The sequence below is a fragment of the Triticum dicoccoides genome, chromosome 7A, assembly GCF_002162155.2.
Source record: "Triticum dicoccoides isolate Atlit2015 ecotype Zavitan chromosome 7A, WEW_v2.0, whole genome shotgun sequence".
In the NCBI taxonomy this organism is placed as follows: domain Eukaryota; kingdom Viridiplantae; phylum Streptophyta; class Magnoliopsida; order Poales; family Poaceae; genus Triticum; species Triticum dicoccoides.
Genome location: NC_041392.1, coordinates 5,426,615 through 5,448,595, shown reverse-complemented (window position 1 = coordinate 5,448,595; position 21,981 = coordinate 5,426,615). Strand labels below are relative to the sequence as shown.

General features: G+C 45.9%; 1 pseudogene; it reads right to left on the bottom strand.

The window, feature by feature from the left end:
* Nucleotides 1-7,104: 7,104 nt before the first annotated feature.
* On the bottom strand, nucleotides 7,105-8,770 carry LOC119334275 (annotated as a pseudogene).
* Nucleotides 8,771-21,981: the final 13,211 nt, after the last annotated feature.

Below are 21,981 nucleotides of genomic sequence, written 5' to 3'. Positions count from 1 at the left end.
CTAAGCCTAGCACAAAGATCGTGTAGTTCGTATGCTAAAGCTTTTCTAATGTCAAGTATCATTTCCTTAGACCATGAGATTGTGCAACTCCCGGATACCATAGGAATACTTTGGGTGTGCCAAACGTCACAACGTAACTGGGTGGCTATAAAGGTACACTACAGGTATCTCCGAAAGTGTCTGTTGGGTTGGCACGAATCGAGACTGGGATTTGTCACTCCGTGTGACGGAGAGGTTTCTCTGGGCCCACTCGGTAGGACATCATCATAATGTGCACAATGTGATCAAGGAGTTGATCACGGGATGATGTGTTATGTAATGAGTAAAATAGACTTGCCGGTAACAAGATTGAACAAGGTATCGGGATACCAACGATCGAATCTCGAGCAAGTATCGCACCGCTAGACAAAGGGAATTGTATACGGGATTGATTAAGTCCTTGACATCGTGGTTCATCCGATGAGATCATCGTGGAACATGTGGGAGCCAACATGGGTATCCAGATCCCACTGTTGGTTATTGACCGGAGAGTCATCTCGGTCATGTCTGCATGTCTCCCAAACTCGTAGGGTCTACACACTTAAGGTTCGGTGACGCTAGGGTTATAGAGATATTAGTATGCGGTAACCCGAATGTTGTTCGGAGTCCCGGATGAGATCCCGGACATCACGAGGAGTTCCGGAATGGTCCGGTGGTAAAGAATTATATATAGGAAGTGCTATTTCGGCCATCGGGACAAGTTTCGGGGTCACCGTTATTGTACCGGGACCACCGGAAGGGTCCCAGGGGTCCACCGGGTGGGGCCACCTGCCCCGGGGGGCCACATGGGCTGTAGGGGTGTGCGCCTTGGCCTAGATGGGCCAAGGGTACCAGCCCCAAGAGGCCCGTGCGCCAAGAGATAAGGAAAGGAAGAGTCCTAAAGGGGGAAGGCACCTCCTAGGTGCCTTGAGGAGGAGGGACTCCTCCCTAGCCGCACCCTTCCTTGGAGGAAGGGCCAAGGCTGCACCCCCCTCTCCCTTGGCCCTATATATAGTGGGGGGAAGGGAGGGCAGCCCCATCTAAGCCCTGGCGCCTCCCTCTCACTCCCGTGACACATCTCCCTCCTCCCGCAGCGCTTGGCAAAGCCCTGTTGGAATCCCGCTACTTCCACCACCATGCCGTCGCGCTGCTGGATCTCCATCAACCTCTCCTCCCCCCTTTCTGGATCAAGAAGGAGGAGACGTCACTGCTCCGTACGTGTGTTGAACACGGAGGTGCCGTCCGTTCGGCGCTAGGATCATCGGTGATTTGGATCACGACGAGTACGACTCCATCAACCCCGTTCTCTTGAACGCTTCCGCTTAGCGATCTACAAGGGTATGTAGATGCACTCTCCTTCCCCTCGTTGCTGGTCTCTCCATAGATAGATCTTGGTGACACGTAGGAAAATTTTGAATTTCTGCTACGTTCCCCATCAGGACCATCTATACAGGGCATAGCACAGAGGCGTTCAGCACTTTTTGTCACAGAAAATGCAAATTATCAGCGGTCTGGGTTGAACTCTTCTGATCAGAAGTGCTTTGAGTGTGGCCAGCCAGGACATGTAAGAGCATCTTGCCCTGGATTATTTGGGGGAGGACGCGGAAGAGGTCAGGACTGGCGCGGAAGAGGTCGCGGCCGGGGGCTTGATGGACGTGGTACTGGTCGCGGACGTGGTATGCGACCAGCAGGCAGGGCAAATGCCTCCGCTATGACAGAGGTGCACTCGCAAAATGTGAGTGTGGAAATGAGCGCGGATGATTGGGAGAAGTGGCAGCAATTCAAAGGGTTAAGTTTAAGTGATAAGCAAACCACCGAAGTGCCAGGAGCCTCAACCTCTGCCGCTTCTGCAAATTTTAGTGGTAATTTTTTAATGATAATCATCCTTATTTTGCTGATGCACCATGGTTGATAGATTCTGGTGCATCTAGACATATGGCTGGTTCACATAAGGAATTTATTAATTATGTCCTTGAATTAAGAACACAAAGCGTAAAGTTGGCTGATGGTTCCACGCAAACTATTATGGGTTCAGGGACGGTCATCTGCAACTCCAATATGCCTCTCTCTTATGTGTTACATGTTCCTTCATTTCCAATTAATCTTTTGTCTATAAGTTGCATTACAAAGGAGTTGAACTGTGTTGCCATTTTTTTTCCATCATGGTGTTTAATTCAGGAACTTGGGACTGGAAGAAGACTTGGGACAGGGAGCATGCATGATGGATTGTATTATTTGGACAATGATACATCACCTATTATAGCTGCTGCTCTATCTTCTTCACCACTCGAAGAATTTCTGCTACAACACCGAAGACTTGGGCATGTATCTTTTCCTATTTTGGGCCAACTTTATCCTAAACTCTTCAATAAAGTTAGAAAGCAGGACCTGGTATGTGATGCTTGCCAATATGGAAAGCAAACTCGAAGCACTTATATTCTATCTAATCATAGAAGTGATGTGCCACTTCAGACAATTCACTATGATGTATGGGGTCCTAGTGGAGTAGTGTCTATTAATGGATATCGCTATTTTGTTACCTTTATTGACTATTGTACTAGGACCACTTGGGTGTATGTGTTGAGGAACAAGAATGATGTATTCGAATGCTTTAGAGATTTCCATAATATGATTATGACCCAGCATAATGCATGTGTTAAGGTACTTCGGACCGATAATGGTACGGGGTATGTAAATAAGGAGTTTGATGGTTATTTGTCAAGTTTTGGGATAATGCATCAGACTACCTGTCCAGGTACCTCTGAGCAGAATGGCTTAGCTGAGAGAAAGAATAGACATTTGTTAGAAGTTACTCGCTCTATGATGATGGCTATGAATGTTCCGAAGTGCTTGTGGAGTGAGGCATTGATGACAGCAGCCTACTTGATAAATAGAATGCCATCTAGAGTACTTGGTTACAAGACACCAATAGAATGTTTAACTGGCAAGACTACTTATGTTGTCCCCCCAAAGGTGTTTGGGTTTGTGTGTTTTGTAAAAGATTACAGGCCATCGGTTGGGAAGTTAGATCCAAGGGCTTTGAAGTGTGTGTTTGTGGGGTATTCTGGGAAGTAGAAAGGTTACAAGTGTTTGTGCCCATCGGAAAGACGAATGTTTGTGAGCATGGATGTAATCTTTAGGGAACAAGTTCCATTTTATGGAGAACCTGAAGATTTAACGGATGTCTTTCCTGATCTGTTTCCTAGTGATGTTTCAGATCTGGACAGCGAGAAAGGGGGAGGAAAAGAAGAAGAAAGCAACTCTACACCATTAGAGAAAATCATGGTTGGGGTAATACCACAGGAAGACAAGATTGATGATAGCGATGTGGATCTTATTGGAGAACAAGGGAAGATGCAAGGGGAGCAACATGATACACCAACTAAGGCTATACGGTGGTTAAGACCAAATGAAGAACAAAATCTGCAGGTGTATACACGAAGGCATCGAACTGAGGAAGAACAGGTGCAGGGGGAGGAAATAATTTTGATGGAGGATGATTCAGAAGTTCAAGTTCAATCCGACATGCATGATTCAAGCTCACGACCATCAACTTCATCCAATACTTCATCACCAGCCTCCACAAGTGATGGTATACTTTCTCTTCATTATGATGACTTGAACGTTCCAATTGCCCATAGAAAGCAGCCTCGCACTATTGCCGGAAAATTGCCCTCTAAGTTAGCCCCATATGATGTTTCAAATTATGTTTCATACTCTTCTATTGGGCCTTTATATAAGTCATTTATAGCTTCCTTGCATTCGGCTGTGCCTATACCACGTGATTGGAGGGAAGCGAAGCAATATCCAGAATGGAGGGCAGCAATGTTGGAGGAAATGGCGGCTCTTGATAAGAACCAAACATGGATACTTACTTCTCTCCCTGGCAGATAAGAAAGTTGTGGGTTGTAAATGGGTATTTACAGTTAAACAAACTCCAGATGGCAAGGTGGAAAGATATAAGGCTAGGCTAGTGGCAAAAGGGTATAGTCAAACCTATGGGGTAGATTATGATGAAACGTTTGCACCAGTGGCGAAATTGAGTACTGTCAGAACTTTAATCTCGATAGCTGTAAATCAACACTGGAAATTGTTCCAGATGGATGTTAAGAATGCTTTTCTCCATGGAGATCTGCAAGAGGAGGTTTATATGGAAATTCCTCCTGGGTTTAGCAGTCGGGAAACAGCGGGTAAAGTATGTCGGTTAAGAAAATCTCTCTATGGACTAAAACAGTCACCTAGGGCATGGTTTGGAAGGTTTCGAAAGGAAATCTGTTCTATGGGGTATCGACAAAGCAATGCAGATCATACCATGTTCTTTAAATGTCTGCGTGATCAGATTACTATACTTCTTGTTTATGTGGATGACATTGTGATTACAGGTAACAATGAGATGGAGATATCTCACTTGAAGAAGATGTTAGCAAATTCATTTGAAATCAAGGACATGGGGTATCTCCACTACTTCTTGGGAATTGAAGTTGCATATGGCCCAAAAGGTATTTACCTCTCACAAAGAAAATATGTGCTTGATTTACTTGAGGAGACAGGGATGTTAGGATGTAAACCTGCAGCCACCCCAATAGAACAAAATCATCGGATCTTGGCAGATAGTGGTGATCCTGTTGATAGGCATCAATATCAAAGGCTAGTTGGGCGATTAATCTATTTGTCGCATACAAGACCTGATATAGCATATGCTGTTAGTATTGTAAGCAGATACATGCATGATCCTAGAACTAGCCACTTAGATGCCGTGAATAGAATTCTAAGATACCTGAAGAGTTGTCCTGGGAAAGGAATCTTGTTCTCTAATCATGGGCATCTGAGAATAGAGGGATACACCGATGCAGATTGGGCTGGATGCTTAGATGATAGACGTTCAACTTCAGGCTATTGCATGTTTGTAGGAGGAAATCTGGTTAGTTGGAGAAGTAAGAAGCAGAGTGTGGTGGCTCGATCGACAGCGGAAGCGGAGTTTAGATCAATGGCTTCAGGGTTGTGTGAACTGATGTGGCTGAAAACCTTGCTAATTGAGTTGCAGTTGTGTGCTGGTGCACCTATTCAAGTCTATTGTGATAATCAGGCCACAATTAACATAGTGAATAACCTAGTTTATCATGATAGAACTAAACATATAGAGATTGATAGGCACTTCATTCGAGAGAAATTAGACGAAGGGTTATTCCAAATTAGTTATGTTAAGTCTGTAGATCAGCTTGCAGATGTATTGACAAAAGGAATAGGAGTCGTATCATTTATGAGGATTTGTAACAAGATGGGGCTTATTGACATCTTCGCCCCATCTTGAGGGGGAGTGTTGGTGGTCCTTGTGTTGTATAATAGGATAGCTAGAGGTCTTATGTGTAAAAAAGGGAACCCTGTAAATACTCTGTACTGAGGAATGGATGAGTAGTTTTCTCCCCCCGAACAGAACTTTCAGAGTTTTCCCCTTTTCTCTCCACCCCCCACATCTGAACCCTAGTCCTGGAGGAGATCCTGATTGTGTTCTTCAAGAATCTGACACAATTTTAAACCACACTGTATACTCAATTTACGCACAGTGCTATCCCATGTAGTTCGACGCTGCCCTGCCAGGCTGTTCACACGTTACATCACCTCACCCATCCTGTACAGGCGACCAGGCAGTGGGAGGAGTTCAGTACATTGGCGGGAACATGGGCCTTTCTTTATTATCACGTGCCTGTAGAATTACCCGCCATCTTTTTGGATTTTGTTCTTATCAACACTAAAACAAACTAATTAAATATAACTCATCGTAACTTCAATTCTGAAGTTGCTAACCCCACATACCGTGTGGCTACAATTTCTTTTCCTAGTTGTGTGCTCAACATCGAAGTAGTACTTTCATCCGGCGAAATTGATGAAGTACTAATAATTTTTCTGTAAAAGTTTCTAACCAAAACTTTGAATGTAACATGAAATAAAAAAAAAACTAGATTAAGTCCTTTTTGGAGGGTTATTAGACAAGTCCTTAATCAACGAGATGGAACAAATATATGTTGCACCTAGTTATTTTGTACCACACAATCACTTGAGTTAAAAAAATAGCAATTTTACTATTGAAGAAAAGTTCTGCAAACAATTTTGTAGTACCAACAATAACACTTCTAATTTCAAATACTCCAAGTAAGTATCAAAGTATCGGCAAGGCGAATCACGCTGCCGCCGCTGCCTCGGTTCCCTCTCCTCTTCCCCGTCTGGTGGCCTCATCAACGGCAAGAGGAGTGGGGACATGTCCGTCTCATTCTATTTTTATTAGGTGTTTGCTTCTTCGCCGCCATCGACGAGGTGGTGGCCACGATGACGTGTTGGTAAAAGGTCACTCCGGTCTCTTCCTACCTCGATGATGTTTGATCTGGCGCCGATGAAGGGCCTATGAGAGTTCGTGTCTCTAGATCTATTGGTTCTCTTTTATATATGTCACGGACATTTTCCAAATACGCGATGAACTATTTTCTTCAATATGTGACGAAATTTTTTCATACGTGGCGAATATTTTTCCAATAGACGGTGAACATATTTTAAGTACATGCATTCAATTTTTTTAAATTGGTGAATACTTTTTAAATATGTGACGAACATTTTCTAAATACGCGATGAATAATTTTCATATATGCGAAAGATATTTTCTTTCCGAATACGTGGCAGACTTGTTTTGGATGTGCGGTGATTATTTTAAATAAATGCTGCACTTTTTTCAAATACACGGTCAAGATTGCTTGTAATATGTGATGGACAATTTAGCAATACCTTCGAAATGTATTTGCTCTTTAATTTTATTTTTTTCAAAATGAATGAAATATAAAAAACGAAAATAATTTTTAGAAAATATGTACAACTAGAGGAGAACAGAGAAAAAAGAAAAGGAAAAACATGCAGCCATGCATGTTCGGACGTGCGGCTGCTTCGCACGCTGTGAGCGACTACAGGCGAGGCGCAGCACCCAAATTCAAACTCGCCAACGCGGCACATCATGTTCTGGCATCATCGCCCACAATGGAGGCTGGAGTACTAGAAGACGAGAGAATGGTACCGCTGTATTTATCCTAAAAGGCATTCGTATTTAACTGGAAAATTAGAAGGCACGGATCCTAGTGCCTTCAGGCAGCTCGGCCTCCAAAAAGCTCCACTCCAATAAAAGAAGCTTAGACAGATTACACGGTACTGCTGGGTTGGTATTGTCATTCATTCGATCCGCCGTTTGAGGATCTTGGCCCATAACCCATTCTTCATCTTGAGCACAACTGATGGCTTTGGCTCTACAACTACCCTCCCACATCTCAAAATCGAAGTTCCACACCATGGCAGCAACGACACTCTTCATCTGCACTACCGAGATGTGCTTGCCCAAGCGCGATCTCGGACCGGCGTTGAATGCTAGGAACTTGTAGGACGGTACGTACAGAAGCTTGCCATCCTCTTTGACCCACCTTTCTGGGCGGTACTCCGTGCAATCCTTGCCCCACACACCTTCCATCCTGCCCATTGAGTAGAGTGAAATCAGGATGGTTTCACCCCTTTGCACCTTGTGACCGCTCGGCAGTACGTCGTCGGTCATCACCGTCTTGCGCTCGATGGGGCCTGGTGGGTACAGCCTCATGGATTCGAACAATGCCGCGTGCAGATAGACGAGCGGTTCTGTGTCCTCTGGCTCAAAGGTTACCATGGTGGTGGAGTTTTTTGCTTTGTGCATGGCAATGGGAGCTAGTTCTCTTCTAAGGTTCGACACGATGTGCGGCTGTTTGATGAGGTTGTAGAAGAGCCAGGTGAGGGTCGTGCCGACCGTGTCACGCCCGGCAAACATGTAATTGATCAGGGTGGCGTACATGAAGCCATTAGGTTTTCCATGGTCGTCAATATACTCCGGGTCATGGATGTAGGAAGAAACAATTTCTACATTACTGTTCTCTTGCTCTTCATCCATGTGGACTGATCCATCTCCCCTTTTCTCCATCATCTCCGTGACAAACCTGCACAGCTCCGATTGCGCTGCGGCGAGCTTCAGCTCTGGGCCGATTTTTAGACGCTTCATCAACTTCCAGCAAGATGATGGCACCATGTTCCGGATGAATCCTACATCCATGACAGCTTCCATGGCGTCCGGCACAATTACAGGTGGCATATCGGCGGTCAGAAGGCCAGGGTCGACCCCAATGACCGACATGGCCGTCATGTCGAATGTGAACCTGGTAAACAGGTCCTGCATATCGAACGAGGTTACGCTCTCCATGCGCACCAAGAAGGGGAGGAGGCCGTTCTCCAGCTTATCGCGGCAGCAGCGGGCCATGTGAGCCACCAGCTGTGGGCTCGACATGAGGTGCTGCACTCTGCCACGCTGGCGGCGCCATGACTCGCCGTCGGCGTTGAAGAAGCTGTTCCCCATGGCGTCGAAGATGGCAGCGAACTCCTCGCCCTTGGGATAGTTGGTGAAGTTCGAGACGAAGATGTGGCGGACATTCGCTGGGTTGCAGGTGACGAAGAAGTGCCTGGCAGGCCCACGAAACACAAAGCTACTGCCGGAAGCGGCGAGGAAGGCGGTGGTGTAGTCATGGAAGCGGTGGAGGTTGGCGACAACGGAAGGGAGCATGACAACCAGGGGCCATTCCGTTGGAAGCGCTGGGACACTCGTTGAACTCCTCAACTTGATGAAGCAGAAGAGCAAGGAGAGAAGCAAGACAAAAAAGGAGACGAGGAGGTGGTGTGGCTCTGGCGACGACAAGAGTGCCATTGTTTTTCTTCTTGCTACTCAATGATAAATGCTTGAGGATTACGTACAATTTATAGATTCTTGACGTGCATCTCTAGTGCATGTTTGTGCATGCAATATAATACCATGTTGCAGAAAGGCCTCATAGATTATTAATGCAGGTCGTTGGAAGGAACATGATGCTGAGAGGCTTCCGGCCGGGGGCCGGGATCACTAACTGACGACCTGTCCTTTTCTACTGGTCTGGTGTGTACGTGCTTCATGGGCGTGTATATCGACCATTCAGCCAACTCATCAACGCCCAGCTCCATAACCGTACGGTACCAACATTAACTTATGGACAGGCTACACCTCCACCTCGCTCCACTGCTGCTACTCTTCTTCTTCTTCTCCTCCAAATTACTGCTCCAGTGATGACGAGGAGAACGATGACAAGCATGTATACTTTTTTGTTGCGGGTGATGACAAGCATCTATCCGTTACGGGCTAAACACAAAAAAAAAAACTAGGCTACAAAATTTCACAATAATCAGAAACATCGGTCATTTGGTCCATCAGTTTGGTGGACCTTTCTTTAACTTACTATTACATCAGATAGATCTTTGTAATATATAGACCCACTTAATGTAATTGTAAACAAAATCTCAAGGTTATCCTTACTAGTATGTATGTGCAATCTACCTAGTTTTATTTGTAATTGTCATTTCATTTGGTCCCTATTTTATTTTATAGTAATTAAACAATATGTTCATGTTATTAATTCTAAATTTCTAGTCCGTGCATCGAGCCGGCCACTTTGCTAGTTTCTATAAATGGGAGCATAACCATTACCTCAAAGCCAACTAAATAATTGTTGCATATAATGTCCATTAACTGAACGTCATGGGACTCCATGATTGCCATGCTCGAGAGAGAGAGAGAAATAAAGAGACAGAGACTGACTTATAGGTTGATGCTCTTGGAAAATAGACAGCACCTGGACCCATGCACGATTGACGCGTACGTTGGCACATGCATGCACAAAACCATGGCAGAAATACTCAGGCAATTAGCTGGTATGTGGAGCTGTTTATATCGGTTTTCTTTCCGAACTATTTTTTCCTTTTGAAGGTGACTATGTTTAGTAAATCAGTAAACATATTCTATGTTATGGTTGCTTTCCCTATAAATAATATATGTCACCTCTGATAGCAATGTCATTGCTATTTTATTCTTTTGGGAAGATAAACTATCAACATCAGTTCTGATAATCGAATTGATTACACATGTTAAGGAAAATCAAGCAAATGAGCATGTTCATTGATATCGACCAAGAGAGGGACTGCCGCATGTTTCATTTACTTATTTCCTACTAAAAATAGAAATATAGTACGGTCCACAAATCGACTAGTTATTCTTTTTACCGAAACACATGCCTCTATGGCGCTCCACAAATCGATTGTGTTTGCCAAAACACAAGCAACCGTTTTGAAGTATGTAAAAAGATGACGCAAGTGCGTATAAAAGAAGGTGTAGTTGCACAAAAAAAAATTACTTTTTGTGCCTAATAAACAAAAAAAACTACATGCATCAAAAATAAATAATCCAAACCCTTGTAAAAATATAAATACAAATCCAAAATAAGCATATAGACAACAAACACAAATAATCAAAACTCTTACAAATGAAATAAGCAAAATGTTATATATACCTACCCAAAACAATGTCTAGTGGCTGGTGATAGTTTATCTTCCCGAATGAGTAAAATAACGATAATATTGTTATTAGAGTTCCATCAGTTATTACAAAGAAAGCAACCATTGTAGGAACTAATCTCGTTACATCTTCTGTTTAGATTGTTTTTATCCTTTGCTTCCATGTTATATGTAATTCTTTTAGAGTCCTAGTCACGTAGGAGTGCTTGCATGCATTGTTTGTTGTACTGCATGCGAGCTACATGGGCCAGAGGTGTGCTAGTTCACGCTACGGCCAGGTCGTTTAGTTGTTAGGATTCTACCGAGTCGTCTGGCACTTTCCATTGCATCGTGGGATGGCACGACGGTTTAAGTGGATCGTGATGGACTTAGATATTTACTGGATGGAATAAAAGGAAAGAGCGAAAAGGACGTAAAGATTACGCGTCGCAAAATCTCTCTCTCCCGACGGCGTCTCTCTTCTCTGTTTTTCCTTCAGCCTTCGTGTGTGTGCCTTGTGTTCATCAGAGAAAAGGTTTACAGAGAGAGAGGGTAGATCACTGCCAGAAAATCTATCAACCATAAGATAGAATATGTTTGCAGTTTTACTAAACATTGTCTCCTGCAAAAGGAAGAAAAATAGACGATTATTTGTGCCATGGCTCTGTGCATGAATGCGTCGACACGTCATTCATGCATGGGTTCATGTGCCATGTCTTTCAGGCCAGCCGTTCCAGGGTCATCTCTCCCCTCTCTGTTTCCAAGAGCATTAACTAACCTACAATCAGTCTCTCTCTCTCTCTCTCTCTCTCTCTCTCTCTCTCTCTCTCTCTCTCTCTCTCCTTATCCAGCAGGCACAATCATGGAGTACTCATCCAAACCATGTGTGGCAGCCCATGATGTTCAATCTTGACCATTAATTACTTATGTGAGTGCCTAGATTTTGATGATTTTGTTGATGCTTTGATGCAATGCAACTTTGATGACTGTGTAACTTACCTAGTAGTTGCTCACATTTATATAAATGCTTGTCATTGTGCTTCCCGACATCATAGGACGGTGCCACTGTTGCAGTACAATGTAGGATCATTGTTCAGTACAACATAGGAATATAAGATGAGTGGCCTACTATTCAAGACATGTGTGGCAAAATAAACGAATGGCTGTGGGATTCGGAGAGGAAGAACGTTGGCGGTGGGCGGATGCGTGGTGGGGTTGTAGAATGTCCATAAATGCTGTTATAGTTAGGGATTTGTCTGTTGTGAGTTGAGAGATGGAAATTGAACGCCCTTGATCGGCGACAAAGGTGTAATCAGTCCAATAACAACGTTGAACCTCACTTCGGATGAAGAGTAGTCAAAGGATTAGTAGGTGCGACTTTGAAGACTTAGGGGGATACTGGCAATGTCGTGCCCCCGAGGTGTAGCTACGGTATACATAAGAGGCCCAACCTCTGTAGAGCTGTCCAAGCCTGCTACTCGAAGTTCACCGGCAATATAGGGCGCATGGCCACTTCGGGGTACAAGACATGCACTCTGTTACGTAAATAGCTAGGTCTTCTGTATTTTATGCATCTACCAACCGATCCGGACCAATAAACCTAGCCATAGTTGACATACTACACCATAGATAGAATCATCCGAGGCAAACATCCCACCTAATCAGAGGGCTTGAATGTGGATAAATTATTTGTATGGATGGATATAGCTTAAGAATGTAAACAATAGACCATTGCCATCTATCTTGACTATTGTTTTAGATTCATGAAAGGTACTGTAGATGACCAAGTTCTCCCATAGCTTCATTGTATGGCTCATCAGCTTAATTCCACGGTAATTAGTACAACTTTGAACATCCCCTTGTTCTTGAAGATTGGTACTGATATAGTCCGTCTCCATTCTTCTGGCATCTTGTTTGCCCGAAAAATGAGGTTGAAAAGGTTGGTTAGCCATACCATCGCTATGTCCCCGAGGCCTTTCCACACCTCAATGGGGATACAATCAGGGCCCATCGCTTTGCCTCCTTTCATCCTTTTCAAAGCCTCCTTGACCTCAGATGTGACGCCCGGATAGTTAAGTTACAGTAATCCTCTGCTAATGGTGCCTTGTCATCATATTACTGTTGCTAATCCTCGCTTGATTCAAATCCCCGTTCAAATTCAATTTCAAAATAAAGTCAAATAAATTATTTCTTCAAGCAGCAAAACTAAAATGTTCAAAGTGTGGCAAATAATCCCTTGATATTTTTCATGTTGGAACCAACCTCTTTTGAATTCCCAAAATGCCCCTGGGAATTAATTTGTGATCCAACAGTTTTTAAAATTGGCCTTTTCAATTTCTAAAAATGGTTAGGCAACTCCTTTTGACCTCAAACTTTTTGTGTCCCCTAGAAATAATGTGCCTGATTTATGTGACAAGTCTCATCTCTAGCAAAACTCATTTAGTTTTACAATTAAATAGAAAACAGTAAAGAAAATAAGTAACAGAAAAGGAATGTGTTAAAAGGCTAACCTAGTGCTACAATGGCAAAGCCCACCCATCCTACAGTGAGGCCCAGCCCGACTCCCCCCTCATCTTCTTTCTCTGTTCACAGGAACGCCGTGGCAGGCATCCGGCGGCGATATGGCCGCGCTTGGCCACGTGCCGGCCATCCGGCTCCTCCCCGTTGTCCTACTAGAAGCCGTCCGCGGCCCCGACAACCCTAGCCACTTTCCCTTTCCCGCTTGCGCCGCTTCCTTCTTCCCCGAGCAAAGTCACCGCCGCCGCTCACCAAAGCCATGGTCACCGGCCAGCCCTGGCCGACCCGAGGTGTCCAGGAGGACCCTCGTCTTCAACCACGTCGCCTACGCCGCTGGATCGAGGCGGGTGAACCACTGAACGTCTCCTTCAACCCGCTCTTCTCCGCCCCGGCCACCGGGACTTCGTCGTCGATCTGCCGCACCACGACCTCCCCGGCCTCCCCGTGCTTCTCCCCGGCAACGCTGTGAGCCGCCGCCCATTCCCCCTTCTCCTTTTCATTCTTCCCATCGCCGTAGGGCGTCACCACCAACGCGCTCGGACCTCTCCGTCCGCTGCCGTGCGCCCGCGCTCACGCAGCCTGCCCCGCTCCTTTCCCTGCACCGCCGCCTGTCGTCGCCCGCACCTACAGCCGTTGTGGCTCGGCTATGCTCGTTCGTTGCTACCGCTGCTCGGCACCCGCCGCGCCCGTCGTCGCCCGTGCTCCTACACTGCCTCGCTGCTGTGTTGCTCCCCTGCCCATTGCTTGCATGCTGCTTTGCTTAGCTGCCGCTGCTGCCTAGCTACTGGAGCCGCCTCCGCCTCTCGCTCTCTGTCGTCGCCCTCGCTCGCACGGCCGAGCCCCGAGCTCGCGTCCACCCGCACCCCTGCGCCCCGTCGCAAGCGCCGCCATGCCCCGCCCATGCGCGACCCGCCGCCGCCCAGCACTCGCCGCCGCCCCGCCGCGCCCGCTCCGGCCGGCCATAGCCGTCGGCCGCGCACCCCGCGGCCATCTCCGGCGTCCGGCACCGGCGCCCTGGCGCGCCCCTTCGCCCGTGCCCGTTCGGGCGGGTTCGCCCGCCCGTTCGACGCTCCCACCCCGGGTGGCCTCTAGGCCACTTGCAAGTGGGGCCCGGTTCCCTAAAAAAGAAAAAAGAAAATAAAATTAGTTAAAAGTAAAAATATTTATTAATTTAATTAATTAACAAGTTAATTAACTTAATTAACCCTGCTTAGTTACGTAGTTAATTATTATATTAGCTTAATAGTCCATGACATGTGGGCCGTCTGACCGAGTTGACCAGTCAACTTTGACTGGTCAAACTACTGACTGGACCCCCCTGGACCCACATGTCTGCCACAGGTACACTTCTGTGTACACTTGTGGGTACACATAGCCTTTTAGCTTTTTATTTTTCGAATTAATAATAATTTCATAATAATGTTTAAATGTTTGAAATATCGTAGTAAATAATCCGTTACTCGGATGAAAAAGTTTTCTACATGAAAGTTGCTCAGAATTTCGAGACGAATCCGGATACGCGGTCCGTTTGTCTGCCACACGTCCCTAGCATAGCGAACATTTAAAGTTTCCCCTCCGGTTCATCTGTCTGACAGACGTCCGGAACCGGGAAAACTTTCCCGGATGTTTCCCCCTTCGTCAGTAACGCCTAGCACTGTGTTAGGACCCCTCTAGCCCTGCTTGTAATCATGTTGTGCATATGTTTGCGTGTATTTACTATTTCTTTCCCCTCTCCTCCCCGCTAGACCCCGAGACCGCTGCTGATGCCACTGATCGACTACGTCGACGACGACCCCTTCTTCTTGTCAGAGCAATCAGGCAAGCCCCCCCCCTATCACCAGATATCGCCTATTCTTCTCTATACTGCTTGCATTAGAGTAGTGTAGCATGTTACTGCTTTCAGTTAATCCTATATTGCTGCATAGCCTGTCCTTGCTACTACTGTTGTTACCTTTACCTGCTATCCTACTGCTTAATATAGGATGCTAGTGTTCCATCAGTGGCCCTACACTCTTGTCCGTCTGCCATGCTATACTACTGGGCCGTGATCACTTCGGGAGGTGATCACGGGCATATACTATATACTTTACACTGTTACATTACCTGTGATACTGTTCGGAGATGGGGGCTGAAGGGGCAGGTGGCTCCATCCCGGTAGAGGTGGGCCTGGGTTCCCGATGGCCCCCGACTGTTACTTTGAGGCGGAGCGACAGGGCAGGTTGAGACCACCTAGGAGAGAGGTGGGCCTGGCCCTGTTCGGCGTTCGCGGATACTTAATACGCTTAACGAGATCTGGGTATTTGATCTGAGATGGGTCATTGACCTTATACGCACTAACCGCCACGTGGAACAAGATATGGGCAACTGGCGTCGTGGTATCAGCCGAAGCACTTTGTGACGTCAGCGACTGAGCGGCACGCGCCGGATTGGACTGGAACGCCACTAGGCTAGGTCTGCTTCCGGCCGCGTACGCAACGTGCAGGTGTGCTAAGGGAGATGGGCCCAGACCCCTGTGCGCTTAGGTTTAGACCGGCGTGCTGACCTCTCTGTTGTGCCTAGGTGGGGCTACGACGTGTTGATCTTCCACGGCCAGGCATGACCCAGAAAAGTGTGTCCGGCCAAATGGGATCGAGCGTGTCGGGTAATGTGGTGCACCCCTGCAGGGAAGTTGATCTATTCGAATAGCCGTGTCCACGGTAACAGGCGACCCGGAGTTGTACCTTGACCTTATGACAACTAGAACTGGATACTTAATAAAACACACCCTTCCAAGTGCCAGATATAACCCGGTGATCGCTCTCTAACAGGGCAACGAGGAGGGGATCGCCTGGTAGGATTATGCTATGCGATGCTACTTGGAGGACTTCAGTCTACTCTTTTCTATATGCTGCAAGACGGAGGCTGCCAGAAGCGTAGTCTTCGACAGGATTTGCTATCCCCCTCTTATTCTAGCATTCTGCAGTTCAGTCCACTGATATGGCCCTTTACACATATAACCATGCATATGTAGTGTAGCTTCTTGCTTGCGAGTACTTTGGATGAGTACTCACGGTTGCCTTGTTCCCCCTTTTTCCCCTTTCCTTTACCCGGTTGCTGCGACCAGACGATGGAGTCCAGAATCCAGACGCCACCGTCGACGACGACTCTTACTACACTGGAGGTGCCTACTACTACGTGCAGCCCGCTGACGACGACCAAGAGTAGTTAGGAGGATCCCAGGCAGGAGGCCTGCGCCTCTTTCGATCTGTATCCCAGTTTGTGCTAGCCTTCTTAAGGCAAACTTGTTTAACCTATGTCTGTACTCAGATATTGATGCTTCCGCTGACTCGTCTATGATCGAGCACTTGTATTCGAGCCCTCGAGGCCCCTGGCTTGTATTATGATGCTTGTATGACTTATTTATGTTTTAGAGTTGTGTTGTGATATCTTCCCGTGAGTCCCTGAACTTGATCATACACGTTTGCGTGCACGATTAGTGTACGATTAAATCGGGGGCGTCACAAGTTGGTATCAGAGCCGACTGCCAGTAGGAATCTCCCTTCCACACTCCTTGGACGAAGTTGAGTCTAGTCGATGAAAATTGTTTTACTAACTTGGCTGTGCGGCCCCTGGGCCCACGTCGCCTTAGGGTGGTATTAGGATCTTTTATTCCTCGACCTATACTCTGGGACTCTGATCTCTCTTCTATTCGGGTTAAATGATTTTACTAAATCTGACTCTAGGTTCTCGTAACTACTTCCTCCCGGAGAGCCCCTTATTACAATGATCGCCTGCTACACCAGAAGGTTCCGAATGTGCTATTCGTTGTTTTCCCGAGATGCTTGTGCCGACCGCTTTTGCAAATCCCTACCGCTATTATCTGTATGGATAACTGAACACATTTGCCTACATTAATCCCATTGATCTTCTTATTACAAGATGCCCTGAACTGCTCTCCGTTGTTCCGAGAATCCTTTGAGCTTACTGCCCTGAAGTTCTTGCCTAAAGAATACCCCCTACGGATAATTCCTCGCACTTATTGAGTATCCGCTCATCCCCCAGTTGTTCATGTGTTTCACAATGGTCTTTGAAATACTATTCGATCCTCCAAAAATACTTAGTAGCTTATTGCTCTACAATACTTGTCTTCTTGCATGATGGATGCTTTCCATATGTCTGGCAATATTTGTTAGTATCCTTAGGCACCGTCATTTTGATCCTTTTGATTCAACATGAGTGCGAATGCACGCAATCATCAGTTGATCCTTTTAAATTATCTTTCCGACTCAGTGTCAATTTGAACACGAGCTGGATCTCGACCAATCAAATTGCCATCGAGTATACCCCTAAACCTACTCAACTTATCCATCCTTGATCAGAGCATTTGCTCCTGATCCCTTGATTTGGAAATCACAATTCCTTTGCTATTTAGATGTTGAATTATTCAGATGTTCTATAAATCGATGCATTTACATTCTTTCTTCCTCTGATTGGGTATCGATACTCACATCAGCTCCATTGTGGATCACCATATCCACTGTTGGATTATTATCTGACAGTGTCCTTCATAATTAATCACCTTGTGAGTTCTTTCTCCGATACATAATGCCTTTGTAAATTGTATCATCTCCTTTTGCCAACCATGCTCTGCTTTCGAGCTGGTGATATTTACTCTTGAAGCTTGTGGTATATGTTCCTAAGAAGCACCGATGGGTTGAACCAATGCCTTCCCTAATCTATGCAAACTTGAAAGATTTCACAGGTCCTACTTATCTGGTATTGCACCAGGTAAAACTTTCAACAACTAATGCCATTTCGAAAAGAAACGAGAAGTTAATGAAAGGTTATGCATTGGAGAAGTGGGAGTCGACCTTGAACTTTGTGTTCATGCCCATGGACATGATGTAGAACTTATCATGGAAGCTGCTCGTAAAAATAATTACCCCCTTGATAGAAGTTCATCTTGTACTCGTGGTTCGATCATTTATGATTGTGGTTCCAACCATAATTTCTTTTGATTCCACTTCTCAGACAAGTTAAAGCGCTTGTCTTCTATATATCAATACACCCCACTTCAACATTTCATTTGATATGCCTTCAAGTATTACCCCACTGGTATCTCTAGGATATCATGCCATTGCACTACATCTTATGAATTTGTGCTGGAATAATACCTTTCCCTATCAGAGTCACTCCACGAGTTTTGGGTTGTCATCAACCGAGAACATCGATAAGTGAATTGATTCCGCACTCTGATTCAGTAACTCTAAGTAATTCTCGTTGCTTACGAGTTTAATAACCCTTCAAGTCATTTCCAAGCCTTATCGGCTATATCATTATCGTGCAAACTTTTAACTGTGATACTTGGTCCTTCTTCCTGTAGCACAATTTTCGATGATAAGCTAAGCGTACATCACTTTTCCTCATCATATCATTTCACCTTGAACAGAAAGCTTGATTTCGAGTTTGTGTTGTACCCGTGTTCCAATAACCTTCAGCTCCATCATTCCTTTGACTTGTTGTCGTCGCTGATTGATTACATCTTCAAGAAAACTCTCGACAAATGTGTCGTGATCATCCTCAACGTAATGAGATCTTCTATGATATCAATCGACTTCCCGATGAGAAATACCATCCTTACCCCTCGATGATTTGTGTTACCATCAACAACACCCTTACCGTTCTTTCATCACAAACTCGTTCTGTTATTGATGCAACCTGCTATCCAGCTTGCATTATATTCTACCTTGAAGTATTACTATCTTTTATGTCAAGGATGTTGTGAGACTTGCTCAACCTCATAACAAGTCTTGATACGGTGATACTTATCGCCGTATCGCTTTGTTTCTTGGTCCCCGTGTTGATTCTAACCGGGATGCAGTGAACGGAACTGTTGTGATTCTGCACTTCTAGCAACCCTAATGCTTTGATATTAATGGTGGATATTTCATTCTTGGACCATTGGTTATCGAATCACCATTCTAACATTGATCATGCTACCTAAGCCCTTATTTCGGGTGCACCTTTCAATCAATGTGTAATTGTGTATGTTTTTCCTCTAGCATACATTATTATATCATTTGATATGAAAAATGTTATCTTCTTGTTCACATAATTGTGGAAATCCATTTTTCGGAAATCTCGATGATATGTCGCTGAGGCCATCAGCCACCTCCTCATCCTCTCCTTGGCTTAATGCTGAACTCTGGTTTCGGAACTTGCTGCCATAGTTCTTTTCCCGAGAATCTTACAATGACATCTCGTCAATTTGTGTTGCACCTTTCTTCTCAGGCATCCTAAGTCTGAGTTATCCTGACACCAATCAGATCTGAATCTCGGCCAGATATGGTGGTTGGAACATATTTCCAGGAGTTACAACATCTTTATATGACCCGGTAAGGTGATGTCATGCCTAGCACACCTGGCCGGAGGACTTATGGTTATAGTTCATCCTTTTTAGCAAGGTTATCCATTCTTCCATGAGGAAAGTGTAAGACTTACTCTACAAGTTGTTCCTGATGGATCCTTTTTGTTTCCAAAGTCCGATTGTCACCTGTTGACCATGTCAATGCTATCTCGAAGCATGTCTATGGTACTTCGTTCTTCAACAAGAACATTTGAAGCCCAATGCTAATTGTTTCTTGCTCAACTATCCAAACACCGTTGTATGGATAATATCATGAAATATTTCTCCCCTTACCTAAAGGGTTTTCTACGTTATATCCTGTCATGGATATCATGCTCTGCTTATCATTGGGGAGGATATACCCCTGAAATATCTGATAATCATATTTTCCTTTCCATTATTTGGTTTAACCTTTCTGGTGATCATTTTGGTCTAAGCAGTATTAATTCCCTGCTTATGTAGACCCCTCGTGTACAACTCTGTCAGTAAGACCTTGTTACTTTTGTTGATGACATTCCGGTAACCGCCGATGGATGAGAACTTTGCCTATTGGTCCGCCTCGTTCAACGAGCAGGAAAATGGTTCTCTTCGTCCCTCGCCCTTGGTACCGATGTTGTTGCCGACATAACCGATAGACTAACCTCTGGCACGCCTTACTATCGTGACCGTGCAAGATGTCGGCTTACTTCCTACTTTCAACCACATGGTGGGCCCATAACCCACAGTTCCACATGATCGAAACCTGACTCTCTTGTACACCCCCTGTTCCCAAAATAATTCCTCCCACATGGACTCGTATGAAATTCATGAGCCACCTTCCGATGAGATCATCAATTCTGGCATCGGACACAATAATTATTCCGTTGCTTTGAAACCCCTTTCACCTTCTGACTAGGCATTGAACTATTGCCTGACTGCTTGAAAATTCTTATTGTACCTCCGAACTTTACTCTCGATGTGTTTTATTTGTTCAACTCGAGAGGTACTCATACGCTCATTCGTGGGTAAATCCCAGATTATTACCCTTATAGCATTCCATTGTTGCCGATCTGCCCAGTTACCTATTTGTAAATACGATGAAGATCCCGAAGAAAGGATGCCGACTTTATGATGATGACCCGAAGCAGAGAAATGAAGACATCACTGTATTGGACTGGCCTCTTAGAGAAGAGCAAGCCAGAATGAGAAGGCCCGCTAGATTCGTTACCAAGCCTTCCCCCCTTACACAACCTCTTAAATCTCGGGACGAGATTTCTTGTAGTGAAGGAGAATTGTGACGCCCGGATAGTTAAGCTATAGTAATCCTCTGCTAATGGTGCCTTGTCATCATATTACTGTTGCTAATCTTCGCTTGATTCAAATCCCCGTTCAAATTCAATTTCAAAATAAAGTCAAATAAATTATTTCTTCAAGCAGCAAAACTAAAATGTTCAAAGTGTGGCAAATAATCCCTTGATATTTGTCATGTTGGAACCAACCTCTTTTGAATTCCCAAAATGCCCGTGGGAATTAATTTGTGATCCAACAGTTTTTAAAATTGGCCTTTTCAATTTCTAAAAATGGTTAGGCAACTCCTTTTGACCTCAAATTTTTGTGTCCCCTAGAAATAATGTGCCTGATTTATGTGACAAGTCTCATCTCTAGCAAAACTCATTTAGTTTTACAATTAAATAGAAAACAGTAAAGAAAATAAGTAACAGAAAAGGAATGTGTTAAAAGGCTAACCTAGTGCTACAATGGCAAAGCCCACCCATCCTACAGTGAGGCCCAGCCCGACTCCCCCCTCATCTTCTTTCTCTGTTCACAGGAACGCCGTGGCAGGCATCCGGCGGCGATATGGCCGCGCTTGGCCATGTGCCGGCCATCCGGCTCCTCCCCATTGTCCTACTAGAAGCCGTCCGCGGCCCCAACAACCCTAGCCACTTTCCCTTTCCCCCTTGCGCCGCTTCCTTCTTCCCCGAGCAAAGTCGCCGCCGCCGCCGCTCACCAAAGCCATGGTCACCGGCCAGCCCTGGCCGACCCGAGGTGTCCAGGAGGACCCTCGTCTTCAACCACGTCGCCTGCGCCCCTGGATCGAGGTGGGGGAACCACTGAACGTCTCCTTCGACCCGCTCTTCTCCGCCCTGGCCACCTGGGCTTCGTCGTCGATCTGCCGTACCACGACCTCCCCGGCCTCCCCGTGCTTCTCCCCGGCAACGCTGTGAGCCGCCGCCCATTCCCCCTTCTCCTTTTCATTCTTCCCATCGCCGTAGGACGTCACCACCAATGCGCTCGGACCTCTCCGTCCGCTGCCGTGCGCCCGCGCTCGCGCCGCCGAGCCCATCCCGCTCGCCTGCCCCGCTCCTTTCCCTGCACCGTTGCCTGTCGTCGCCCGCACCTACAGCCGTTGTGGCTCGGCTGTGCTCGTTCATTGCTGCCGCTGCTCGGCACCCGCCGCGCCCGTCGTCGCCCGTGCTCCTACACTGCTTCGCTGCTATGTTGCTCCCCTGCCCATTGCTTGCATGCTGCTTTGCTTAGCTGCCGCTGCTGCCTAGCTACTTGAGCCGCCTCCGCCTCTCGCTCTCTGTCGTCGCCCTCGCTCGCCCGGCCGAGCCCCGAGCTCGCTTCCACCTGCACCCCTGCGCCCCGTTGCAAGCGCCGCCACGCCCCGCCCACGC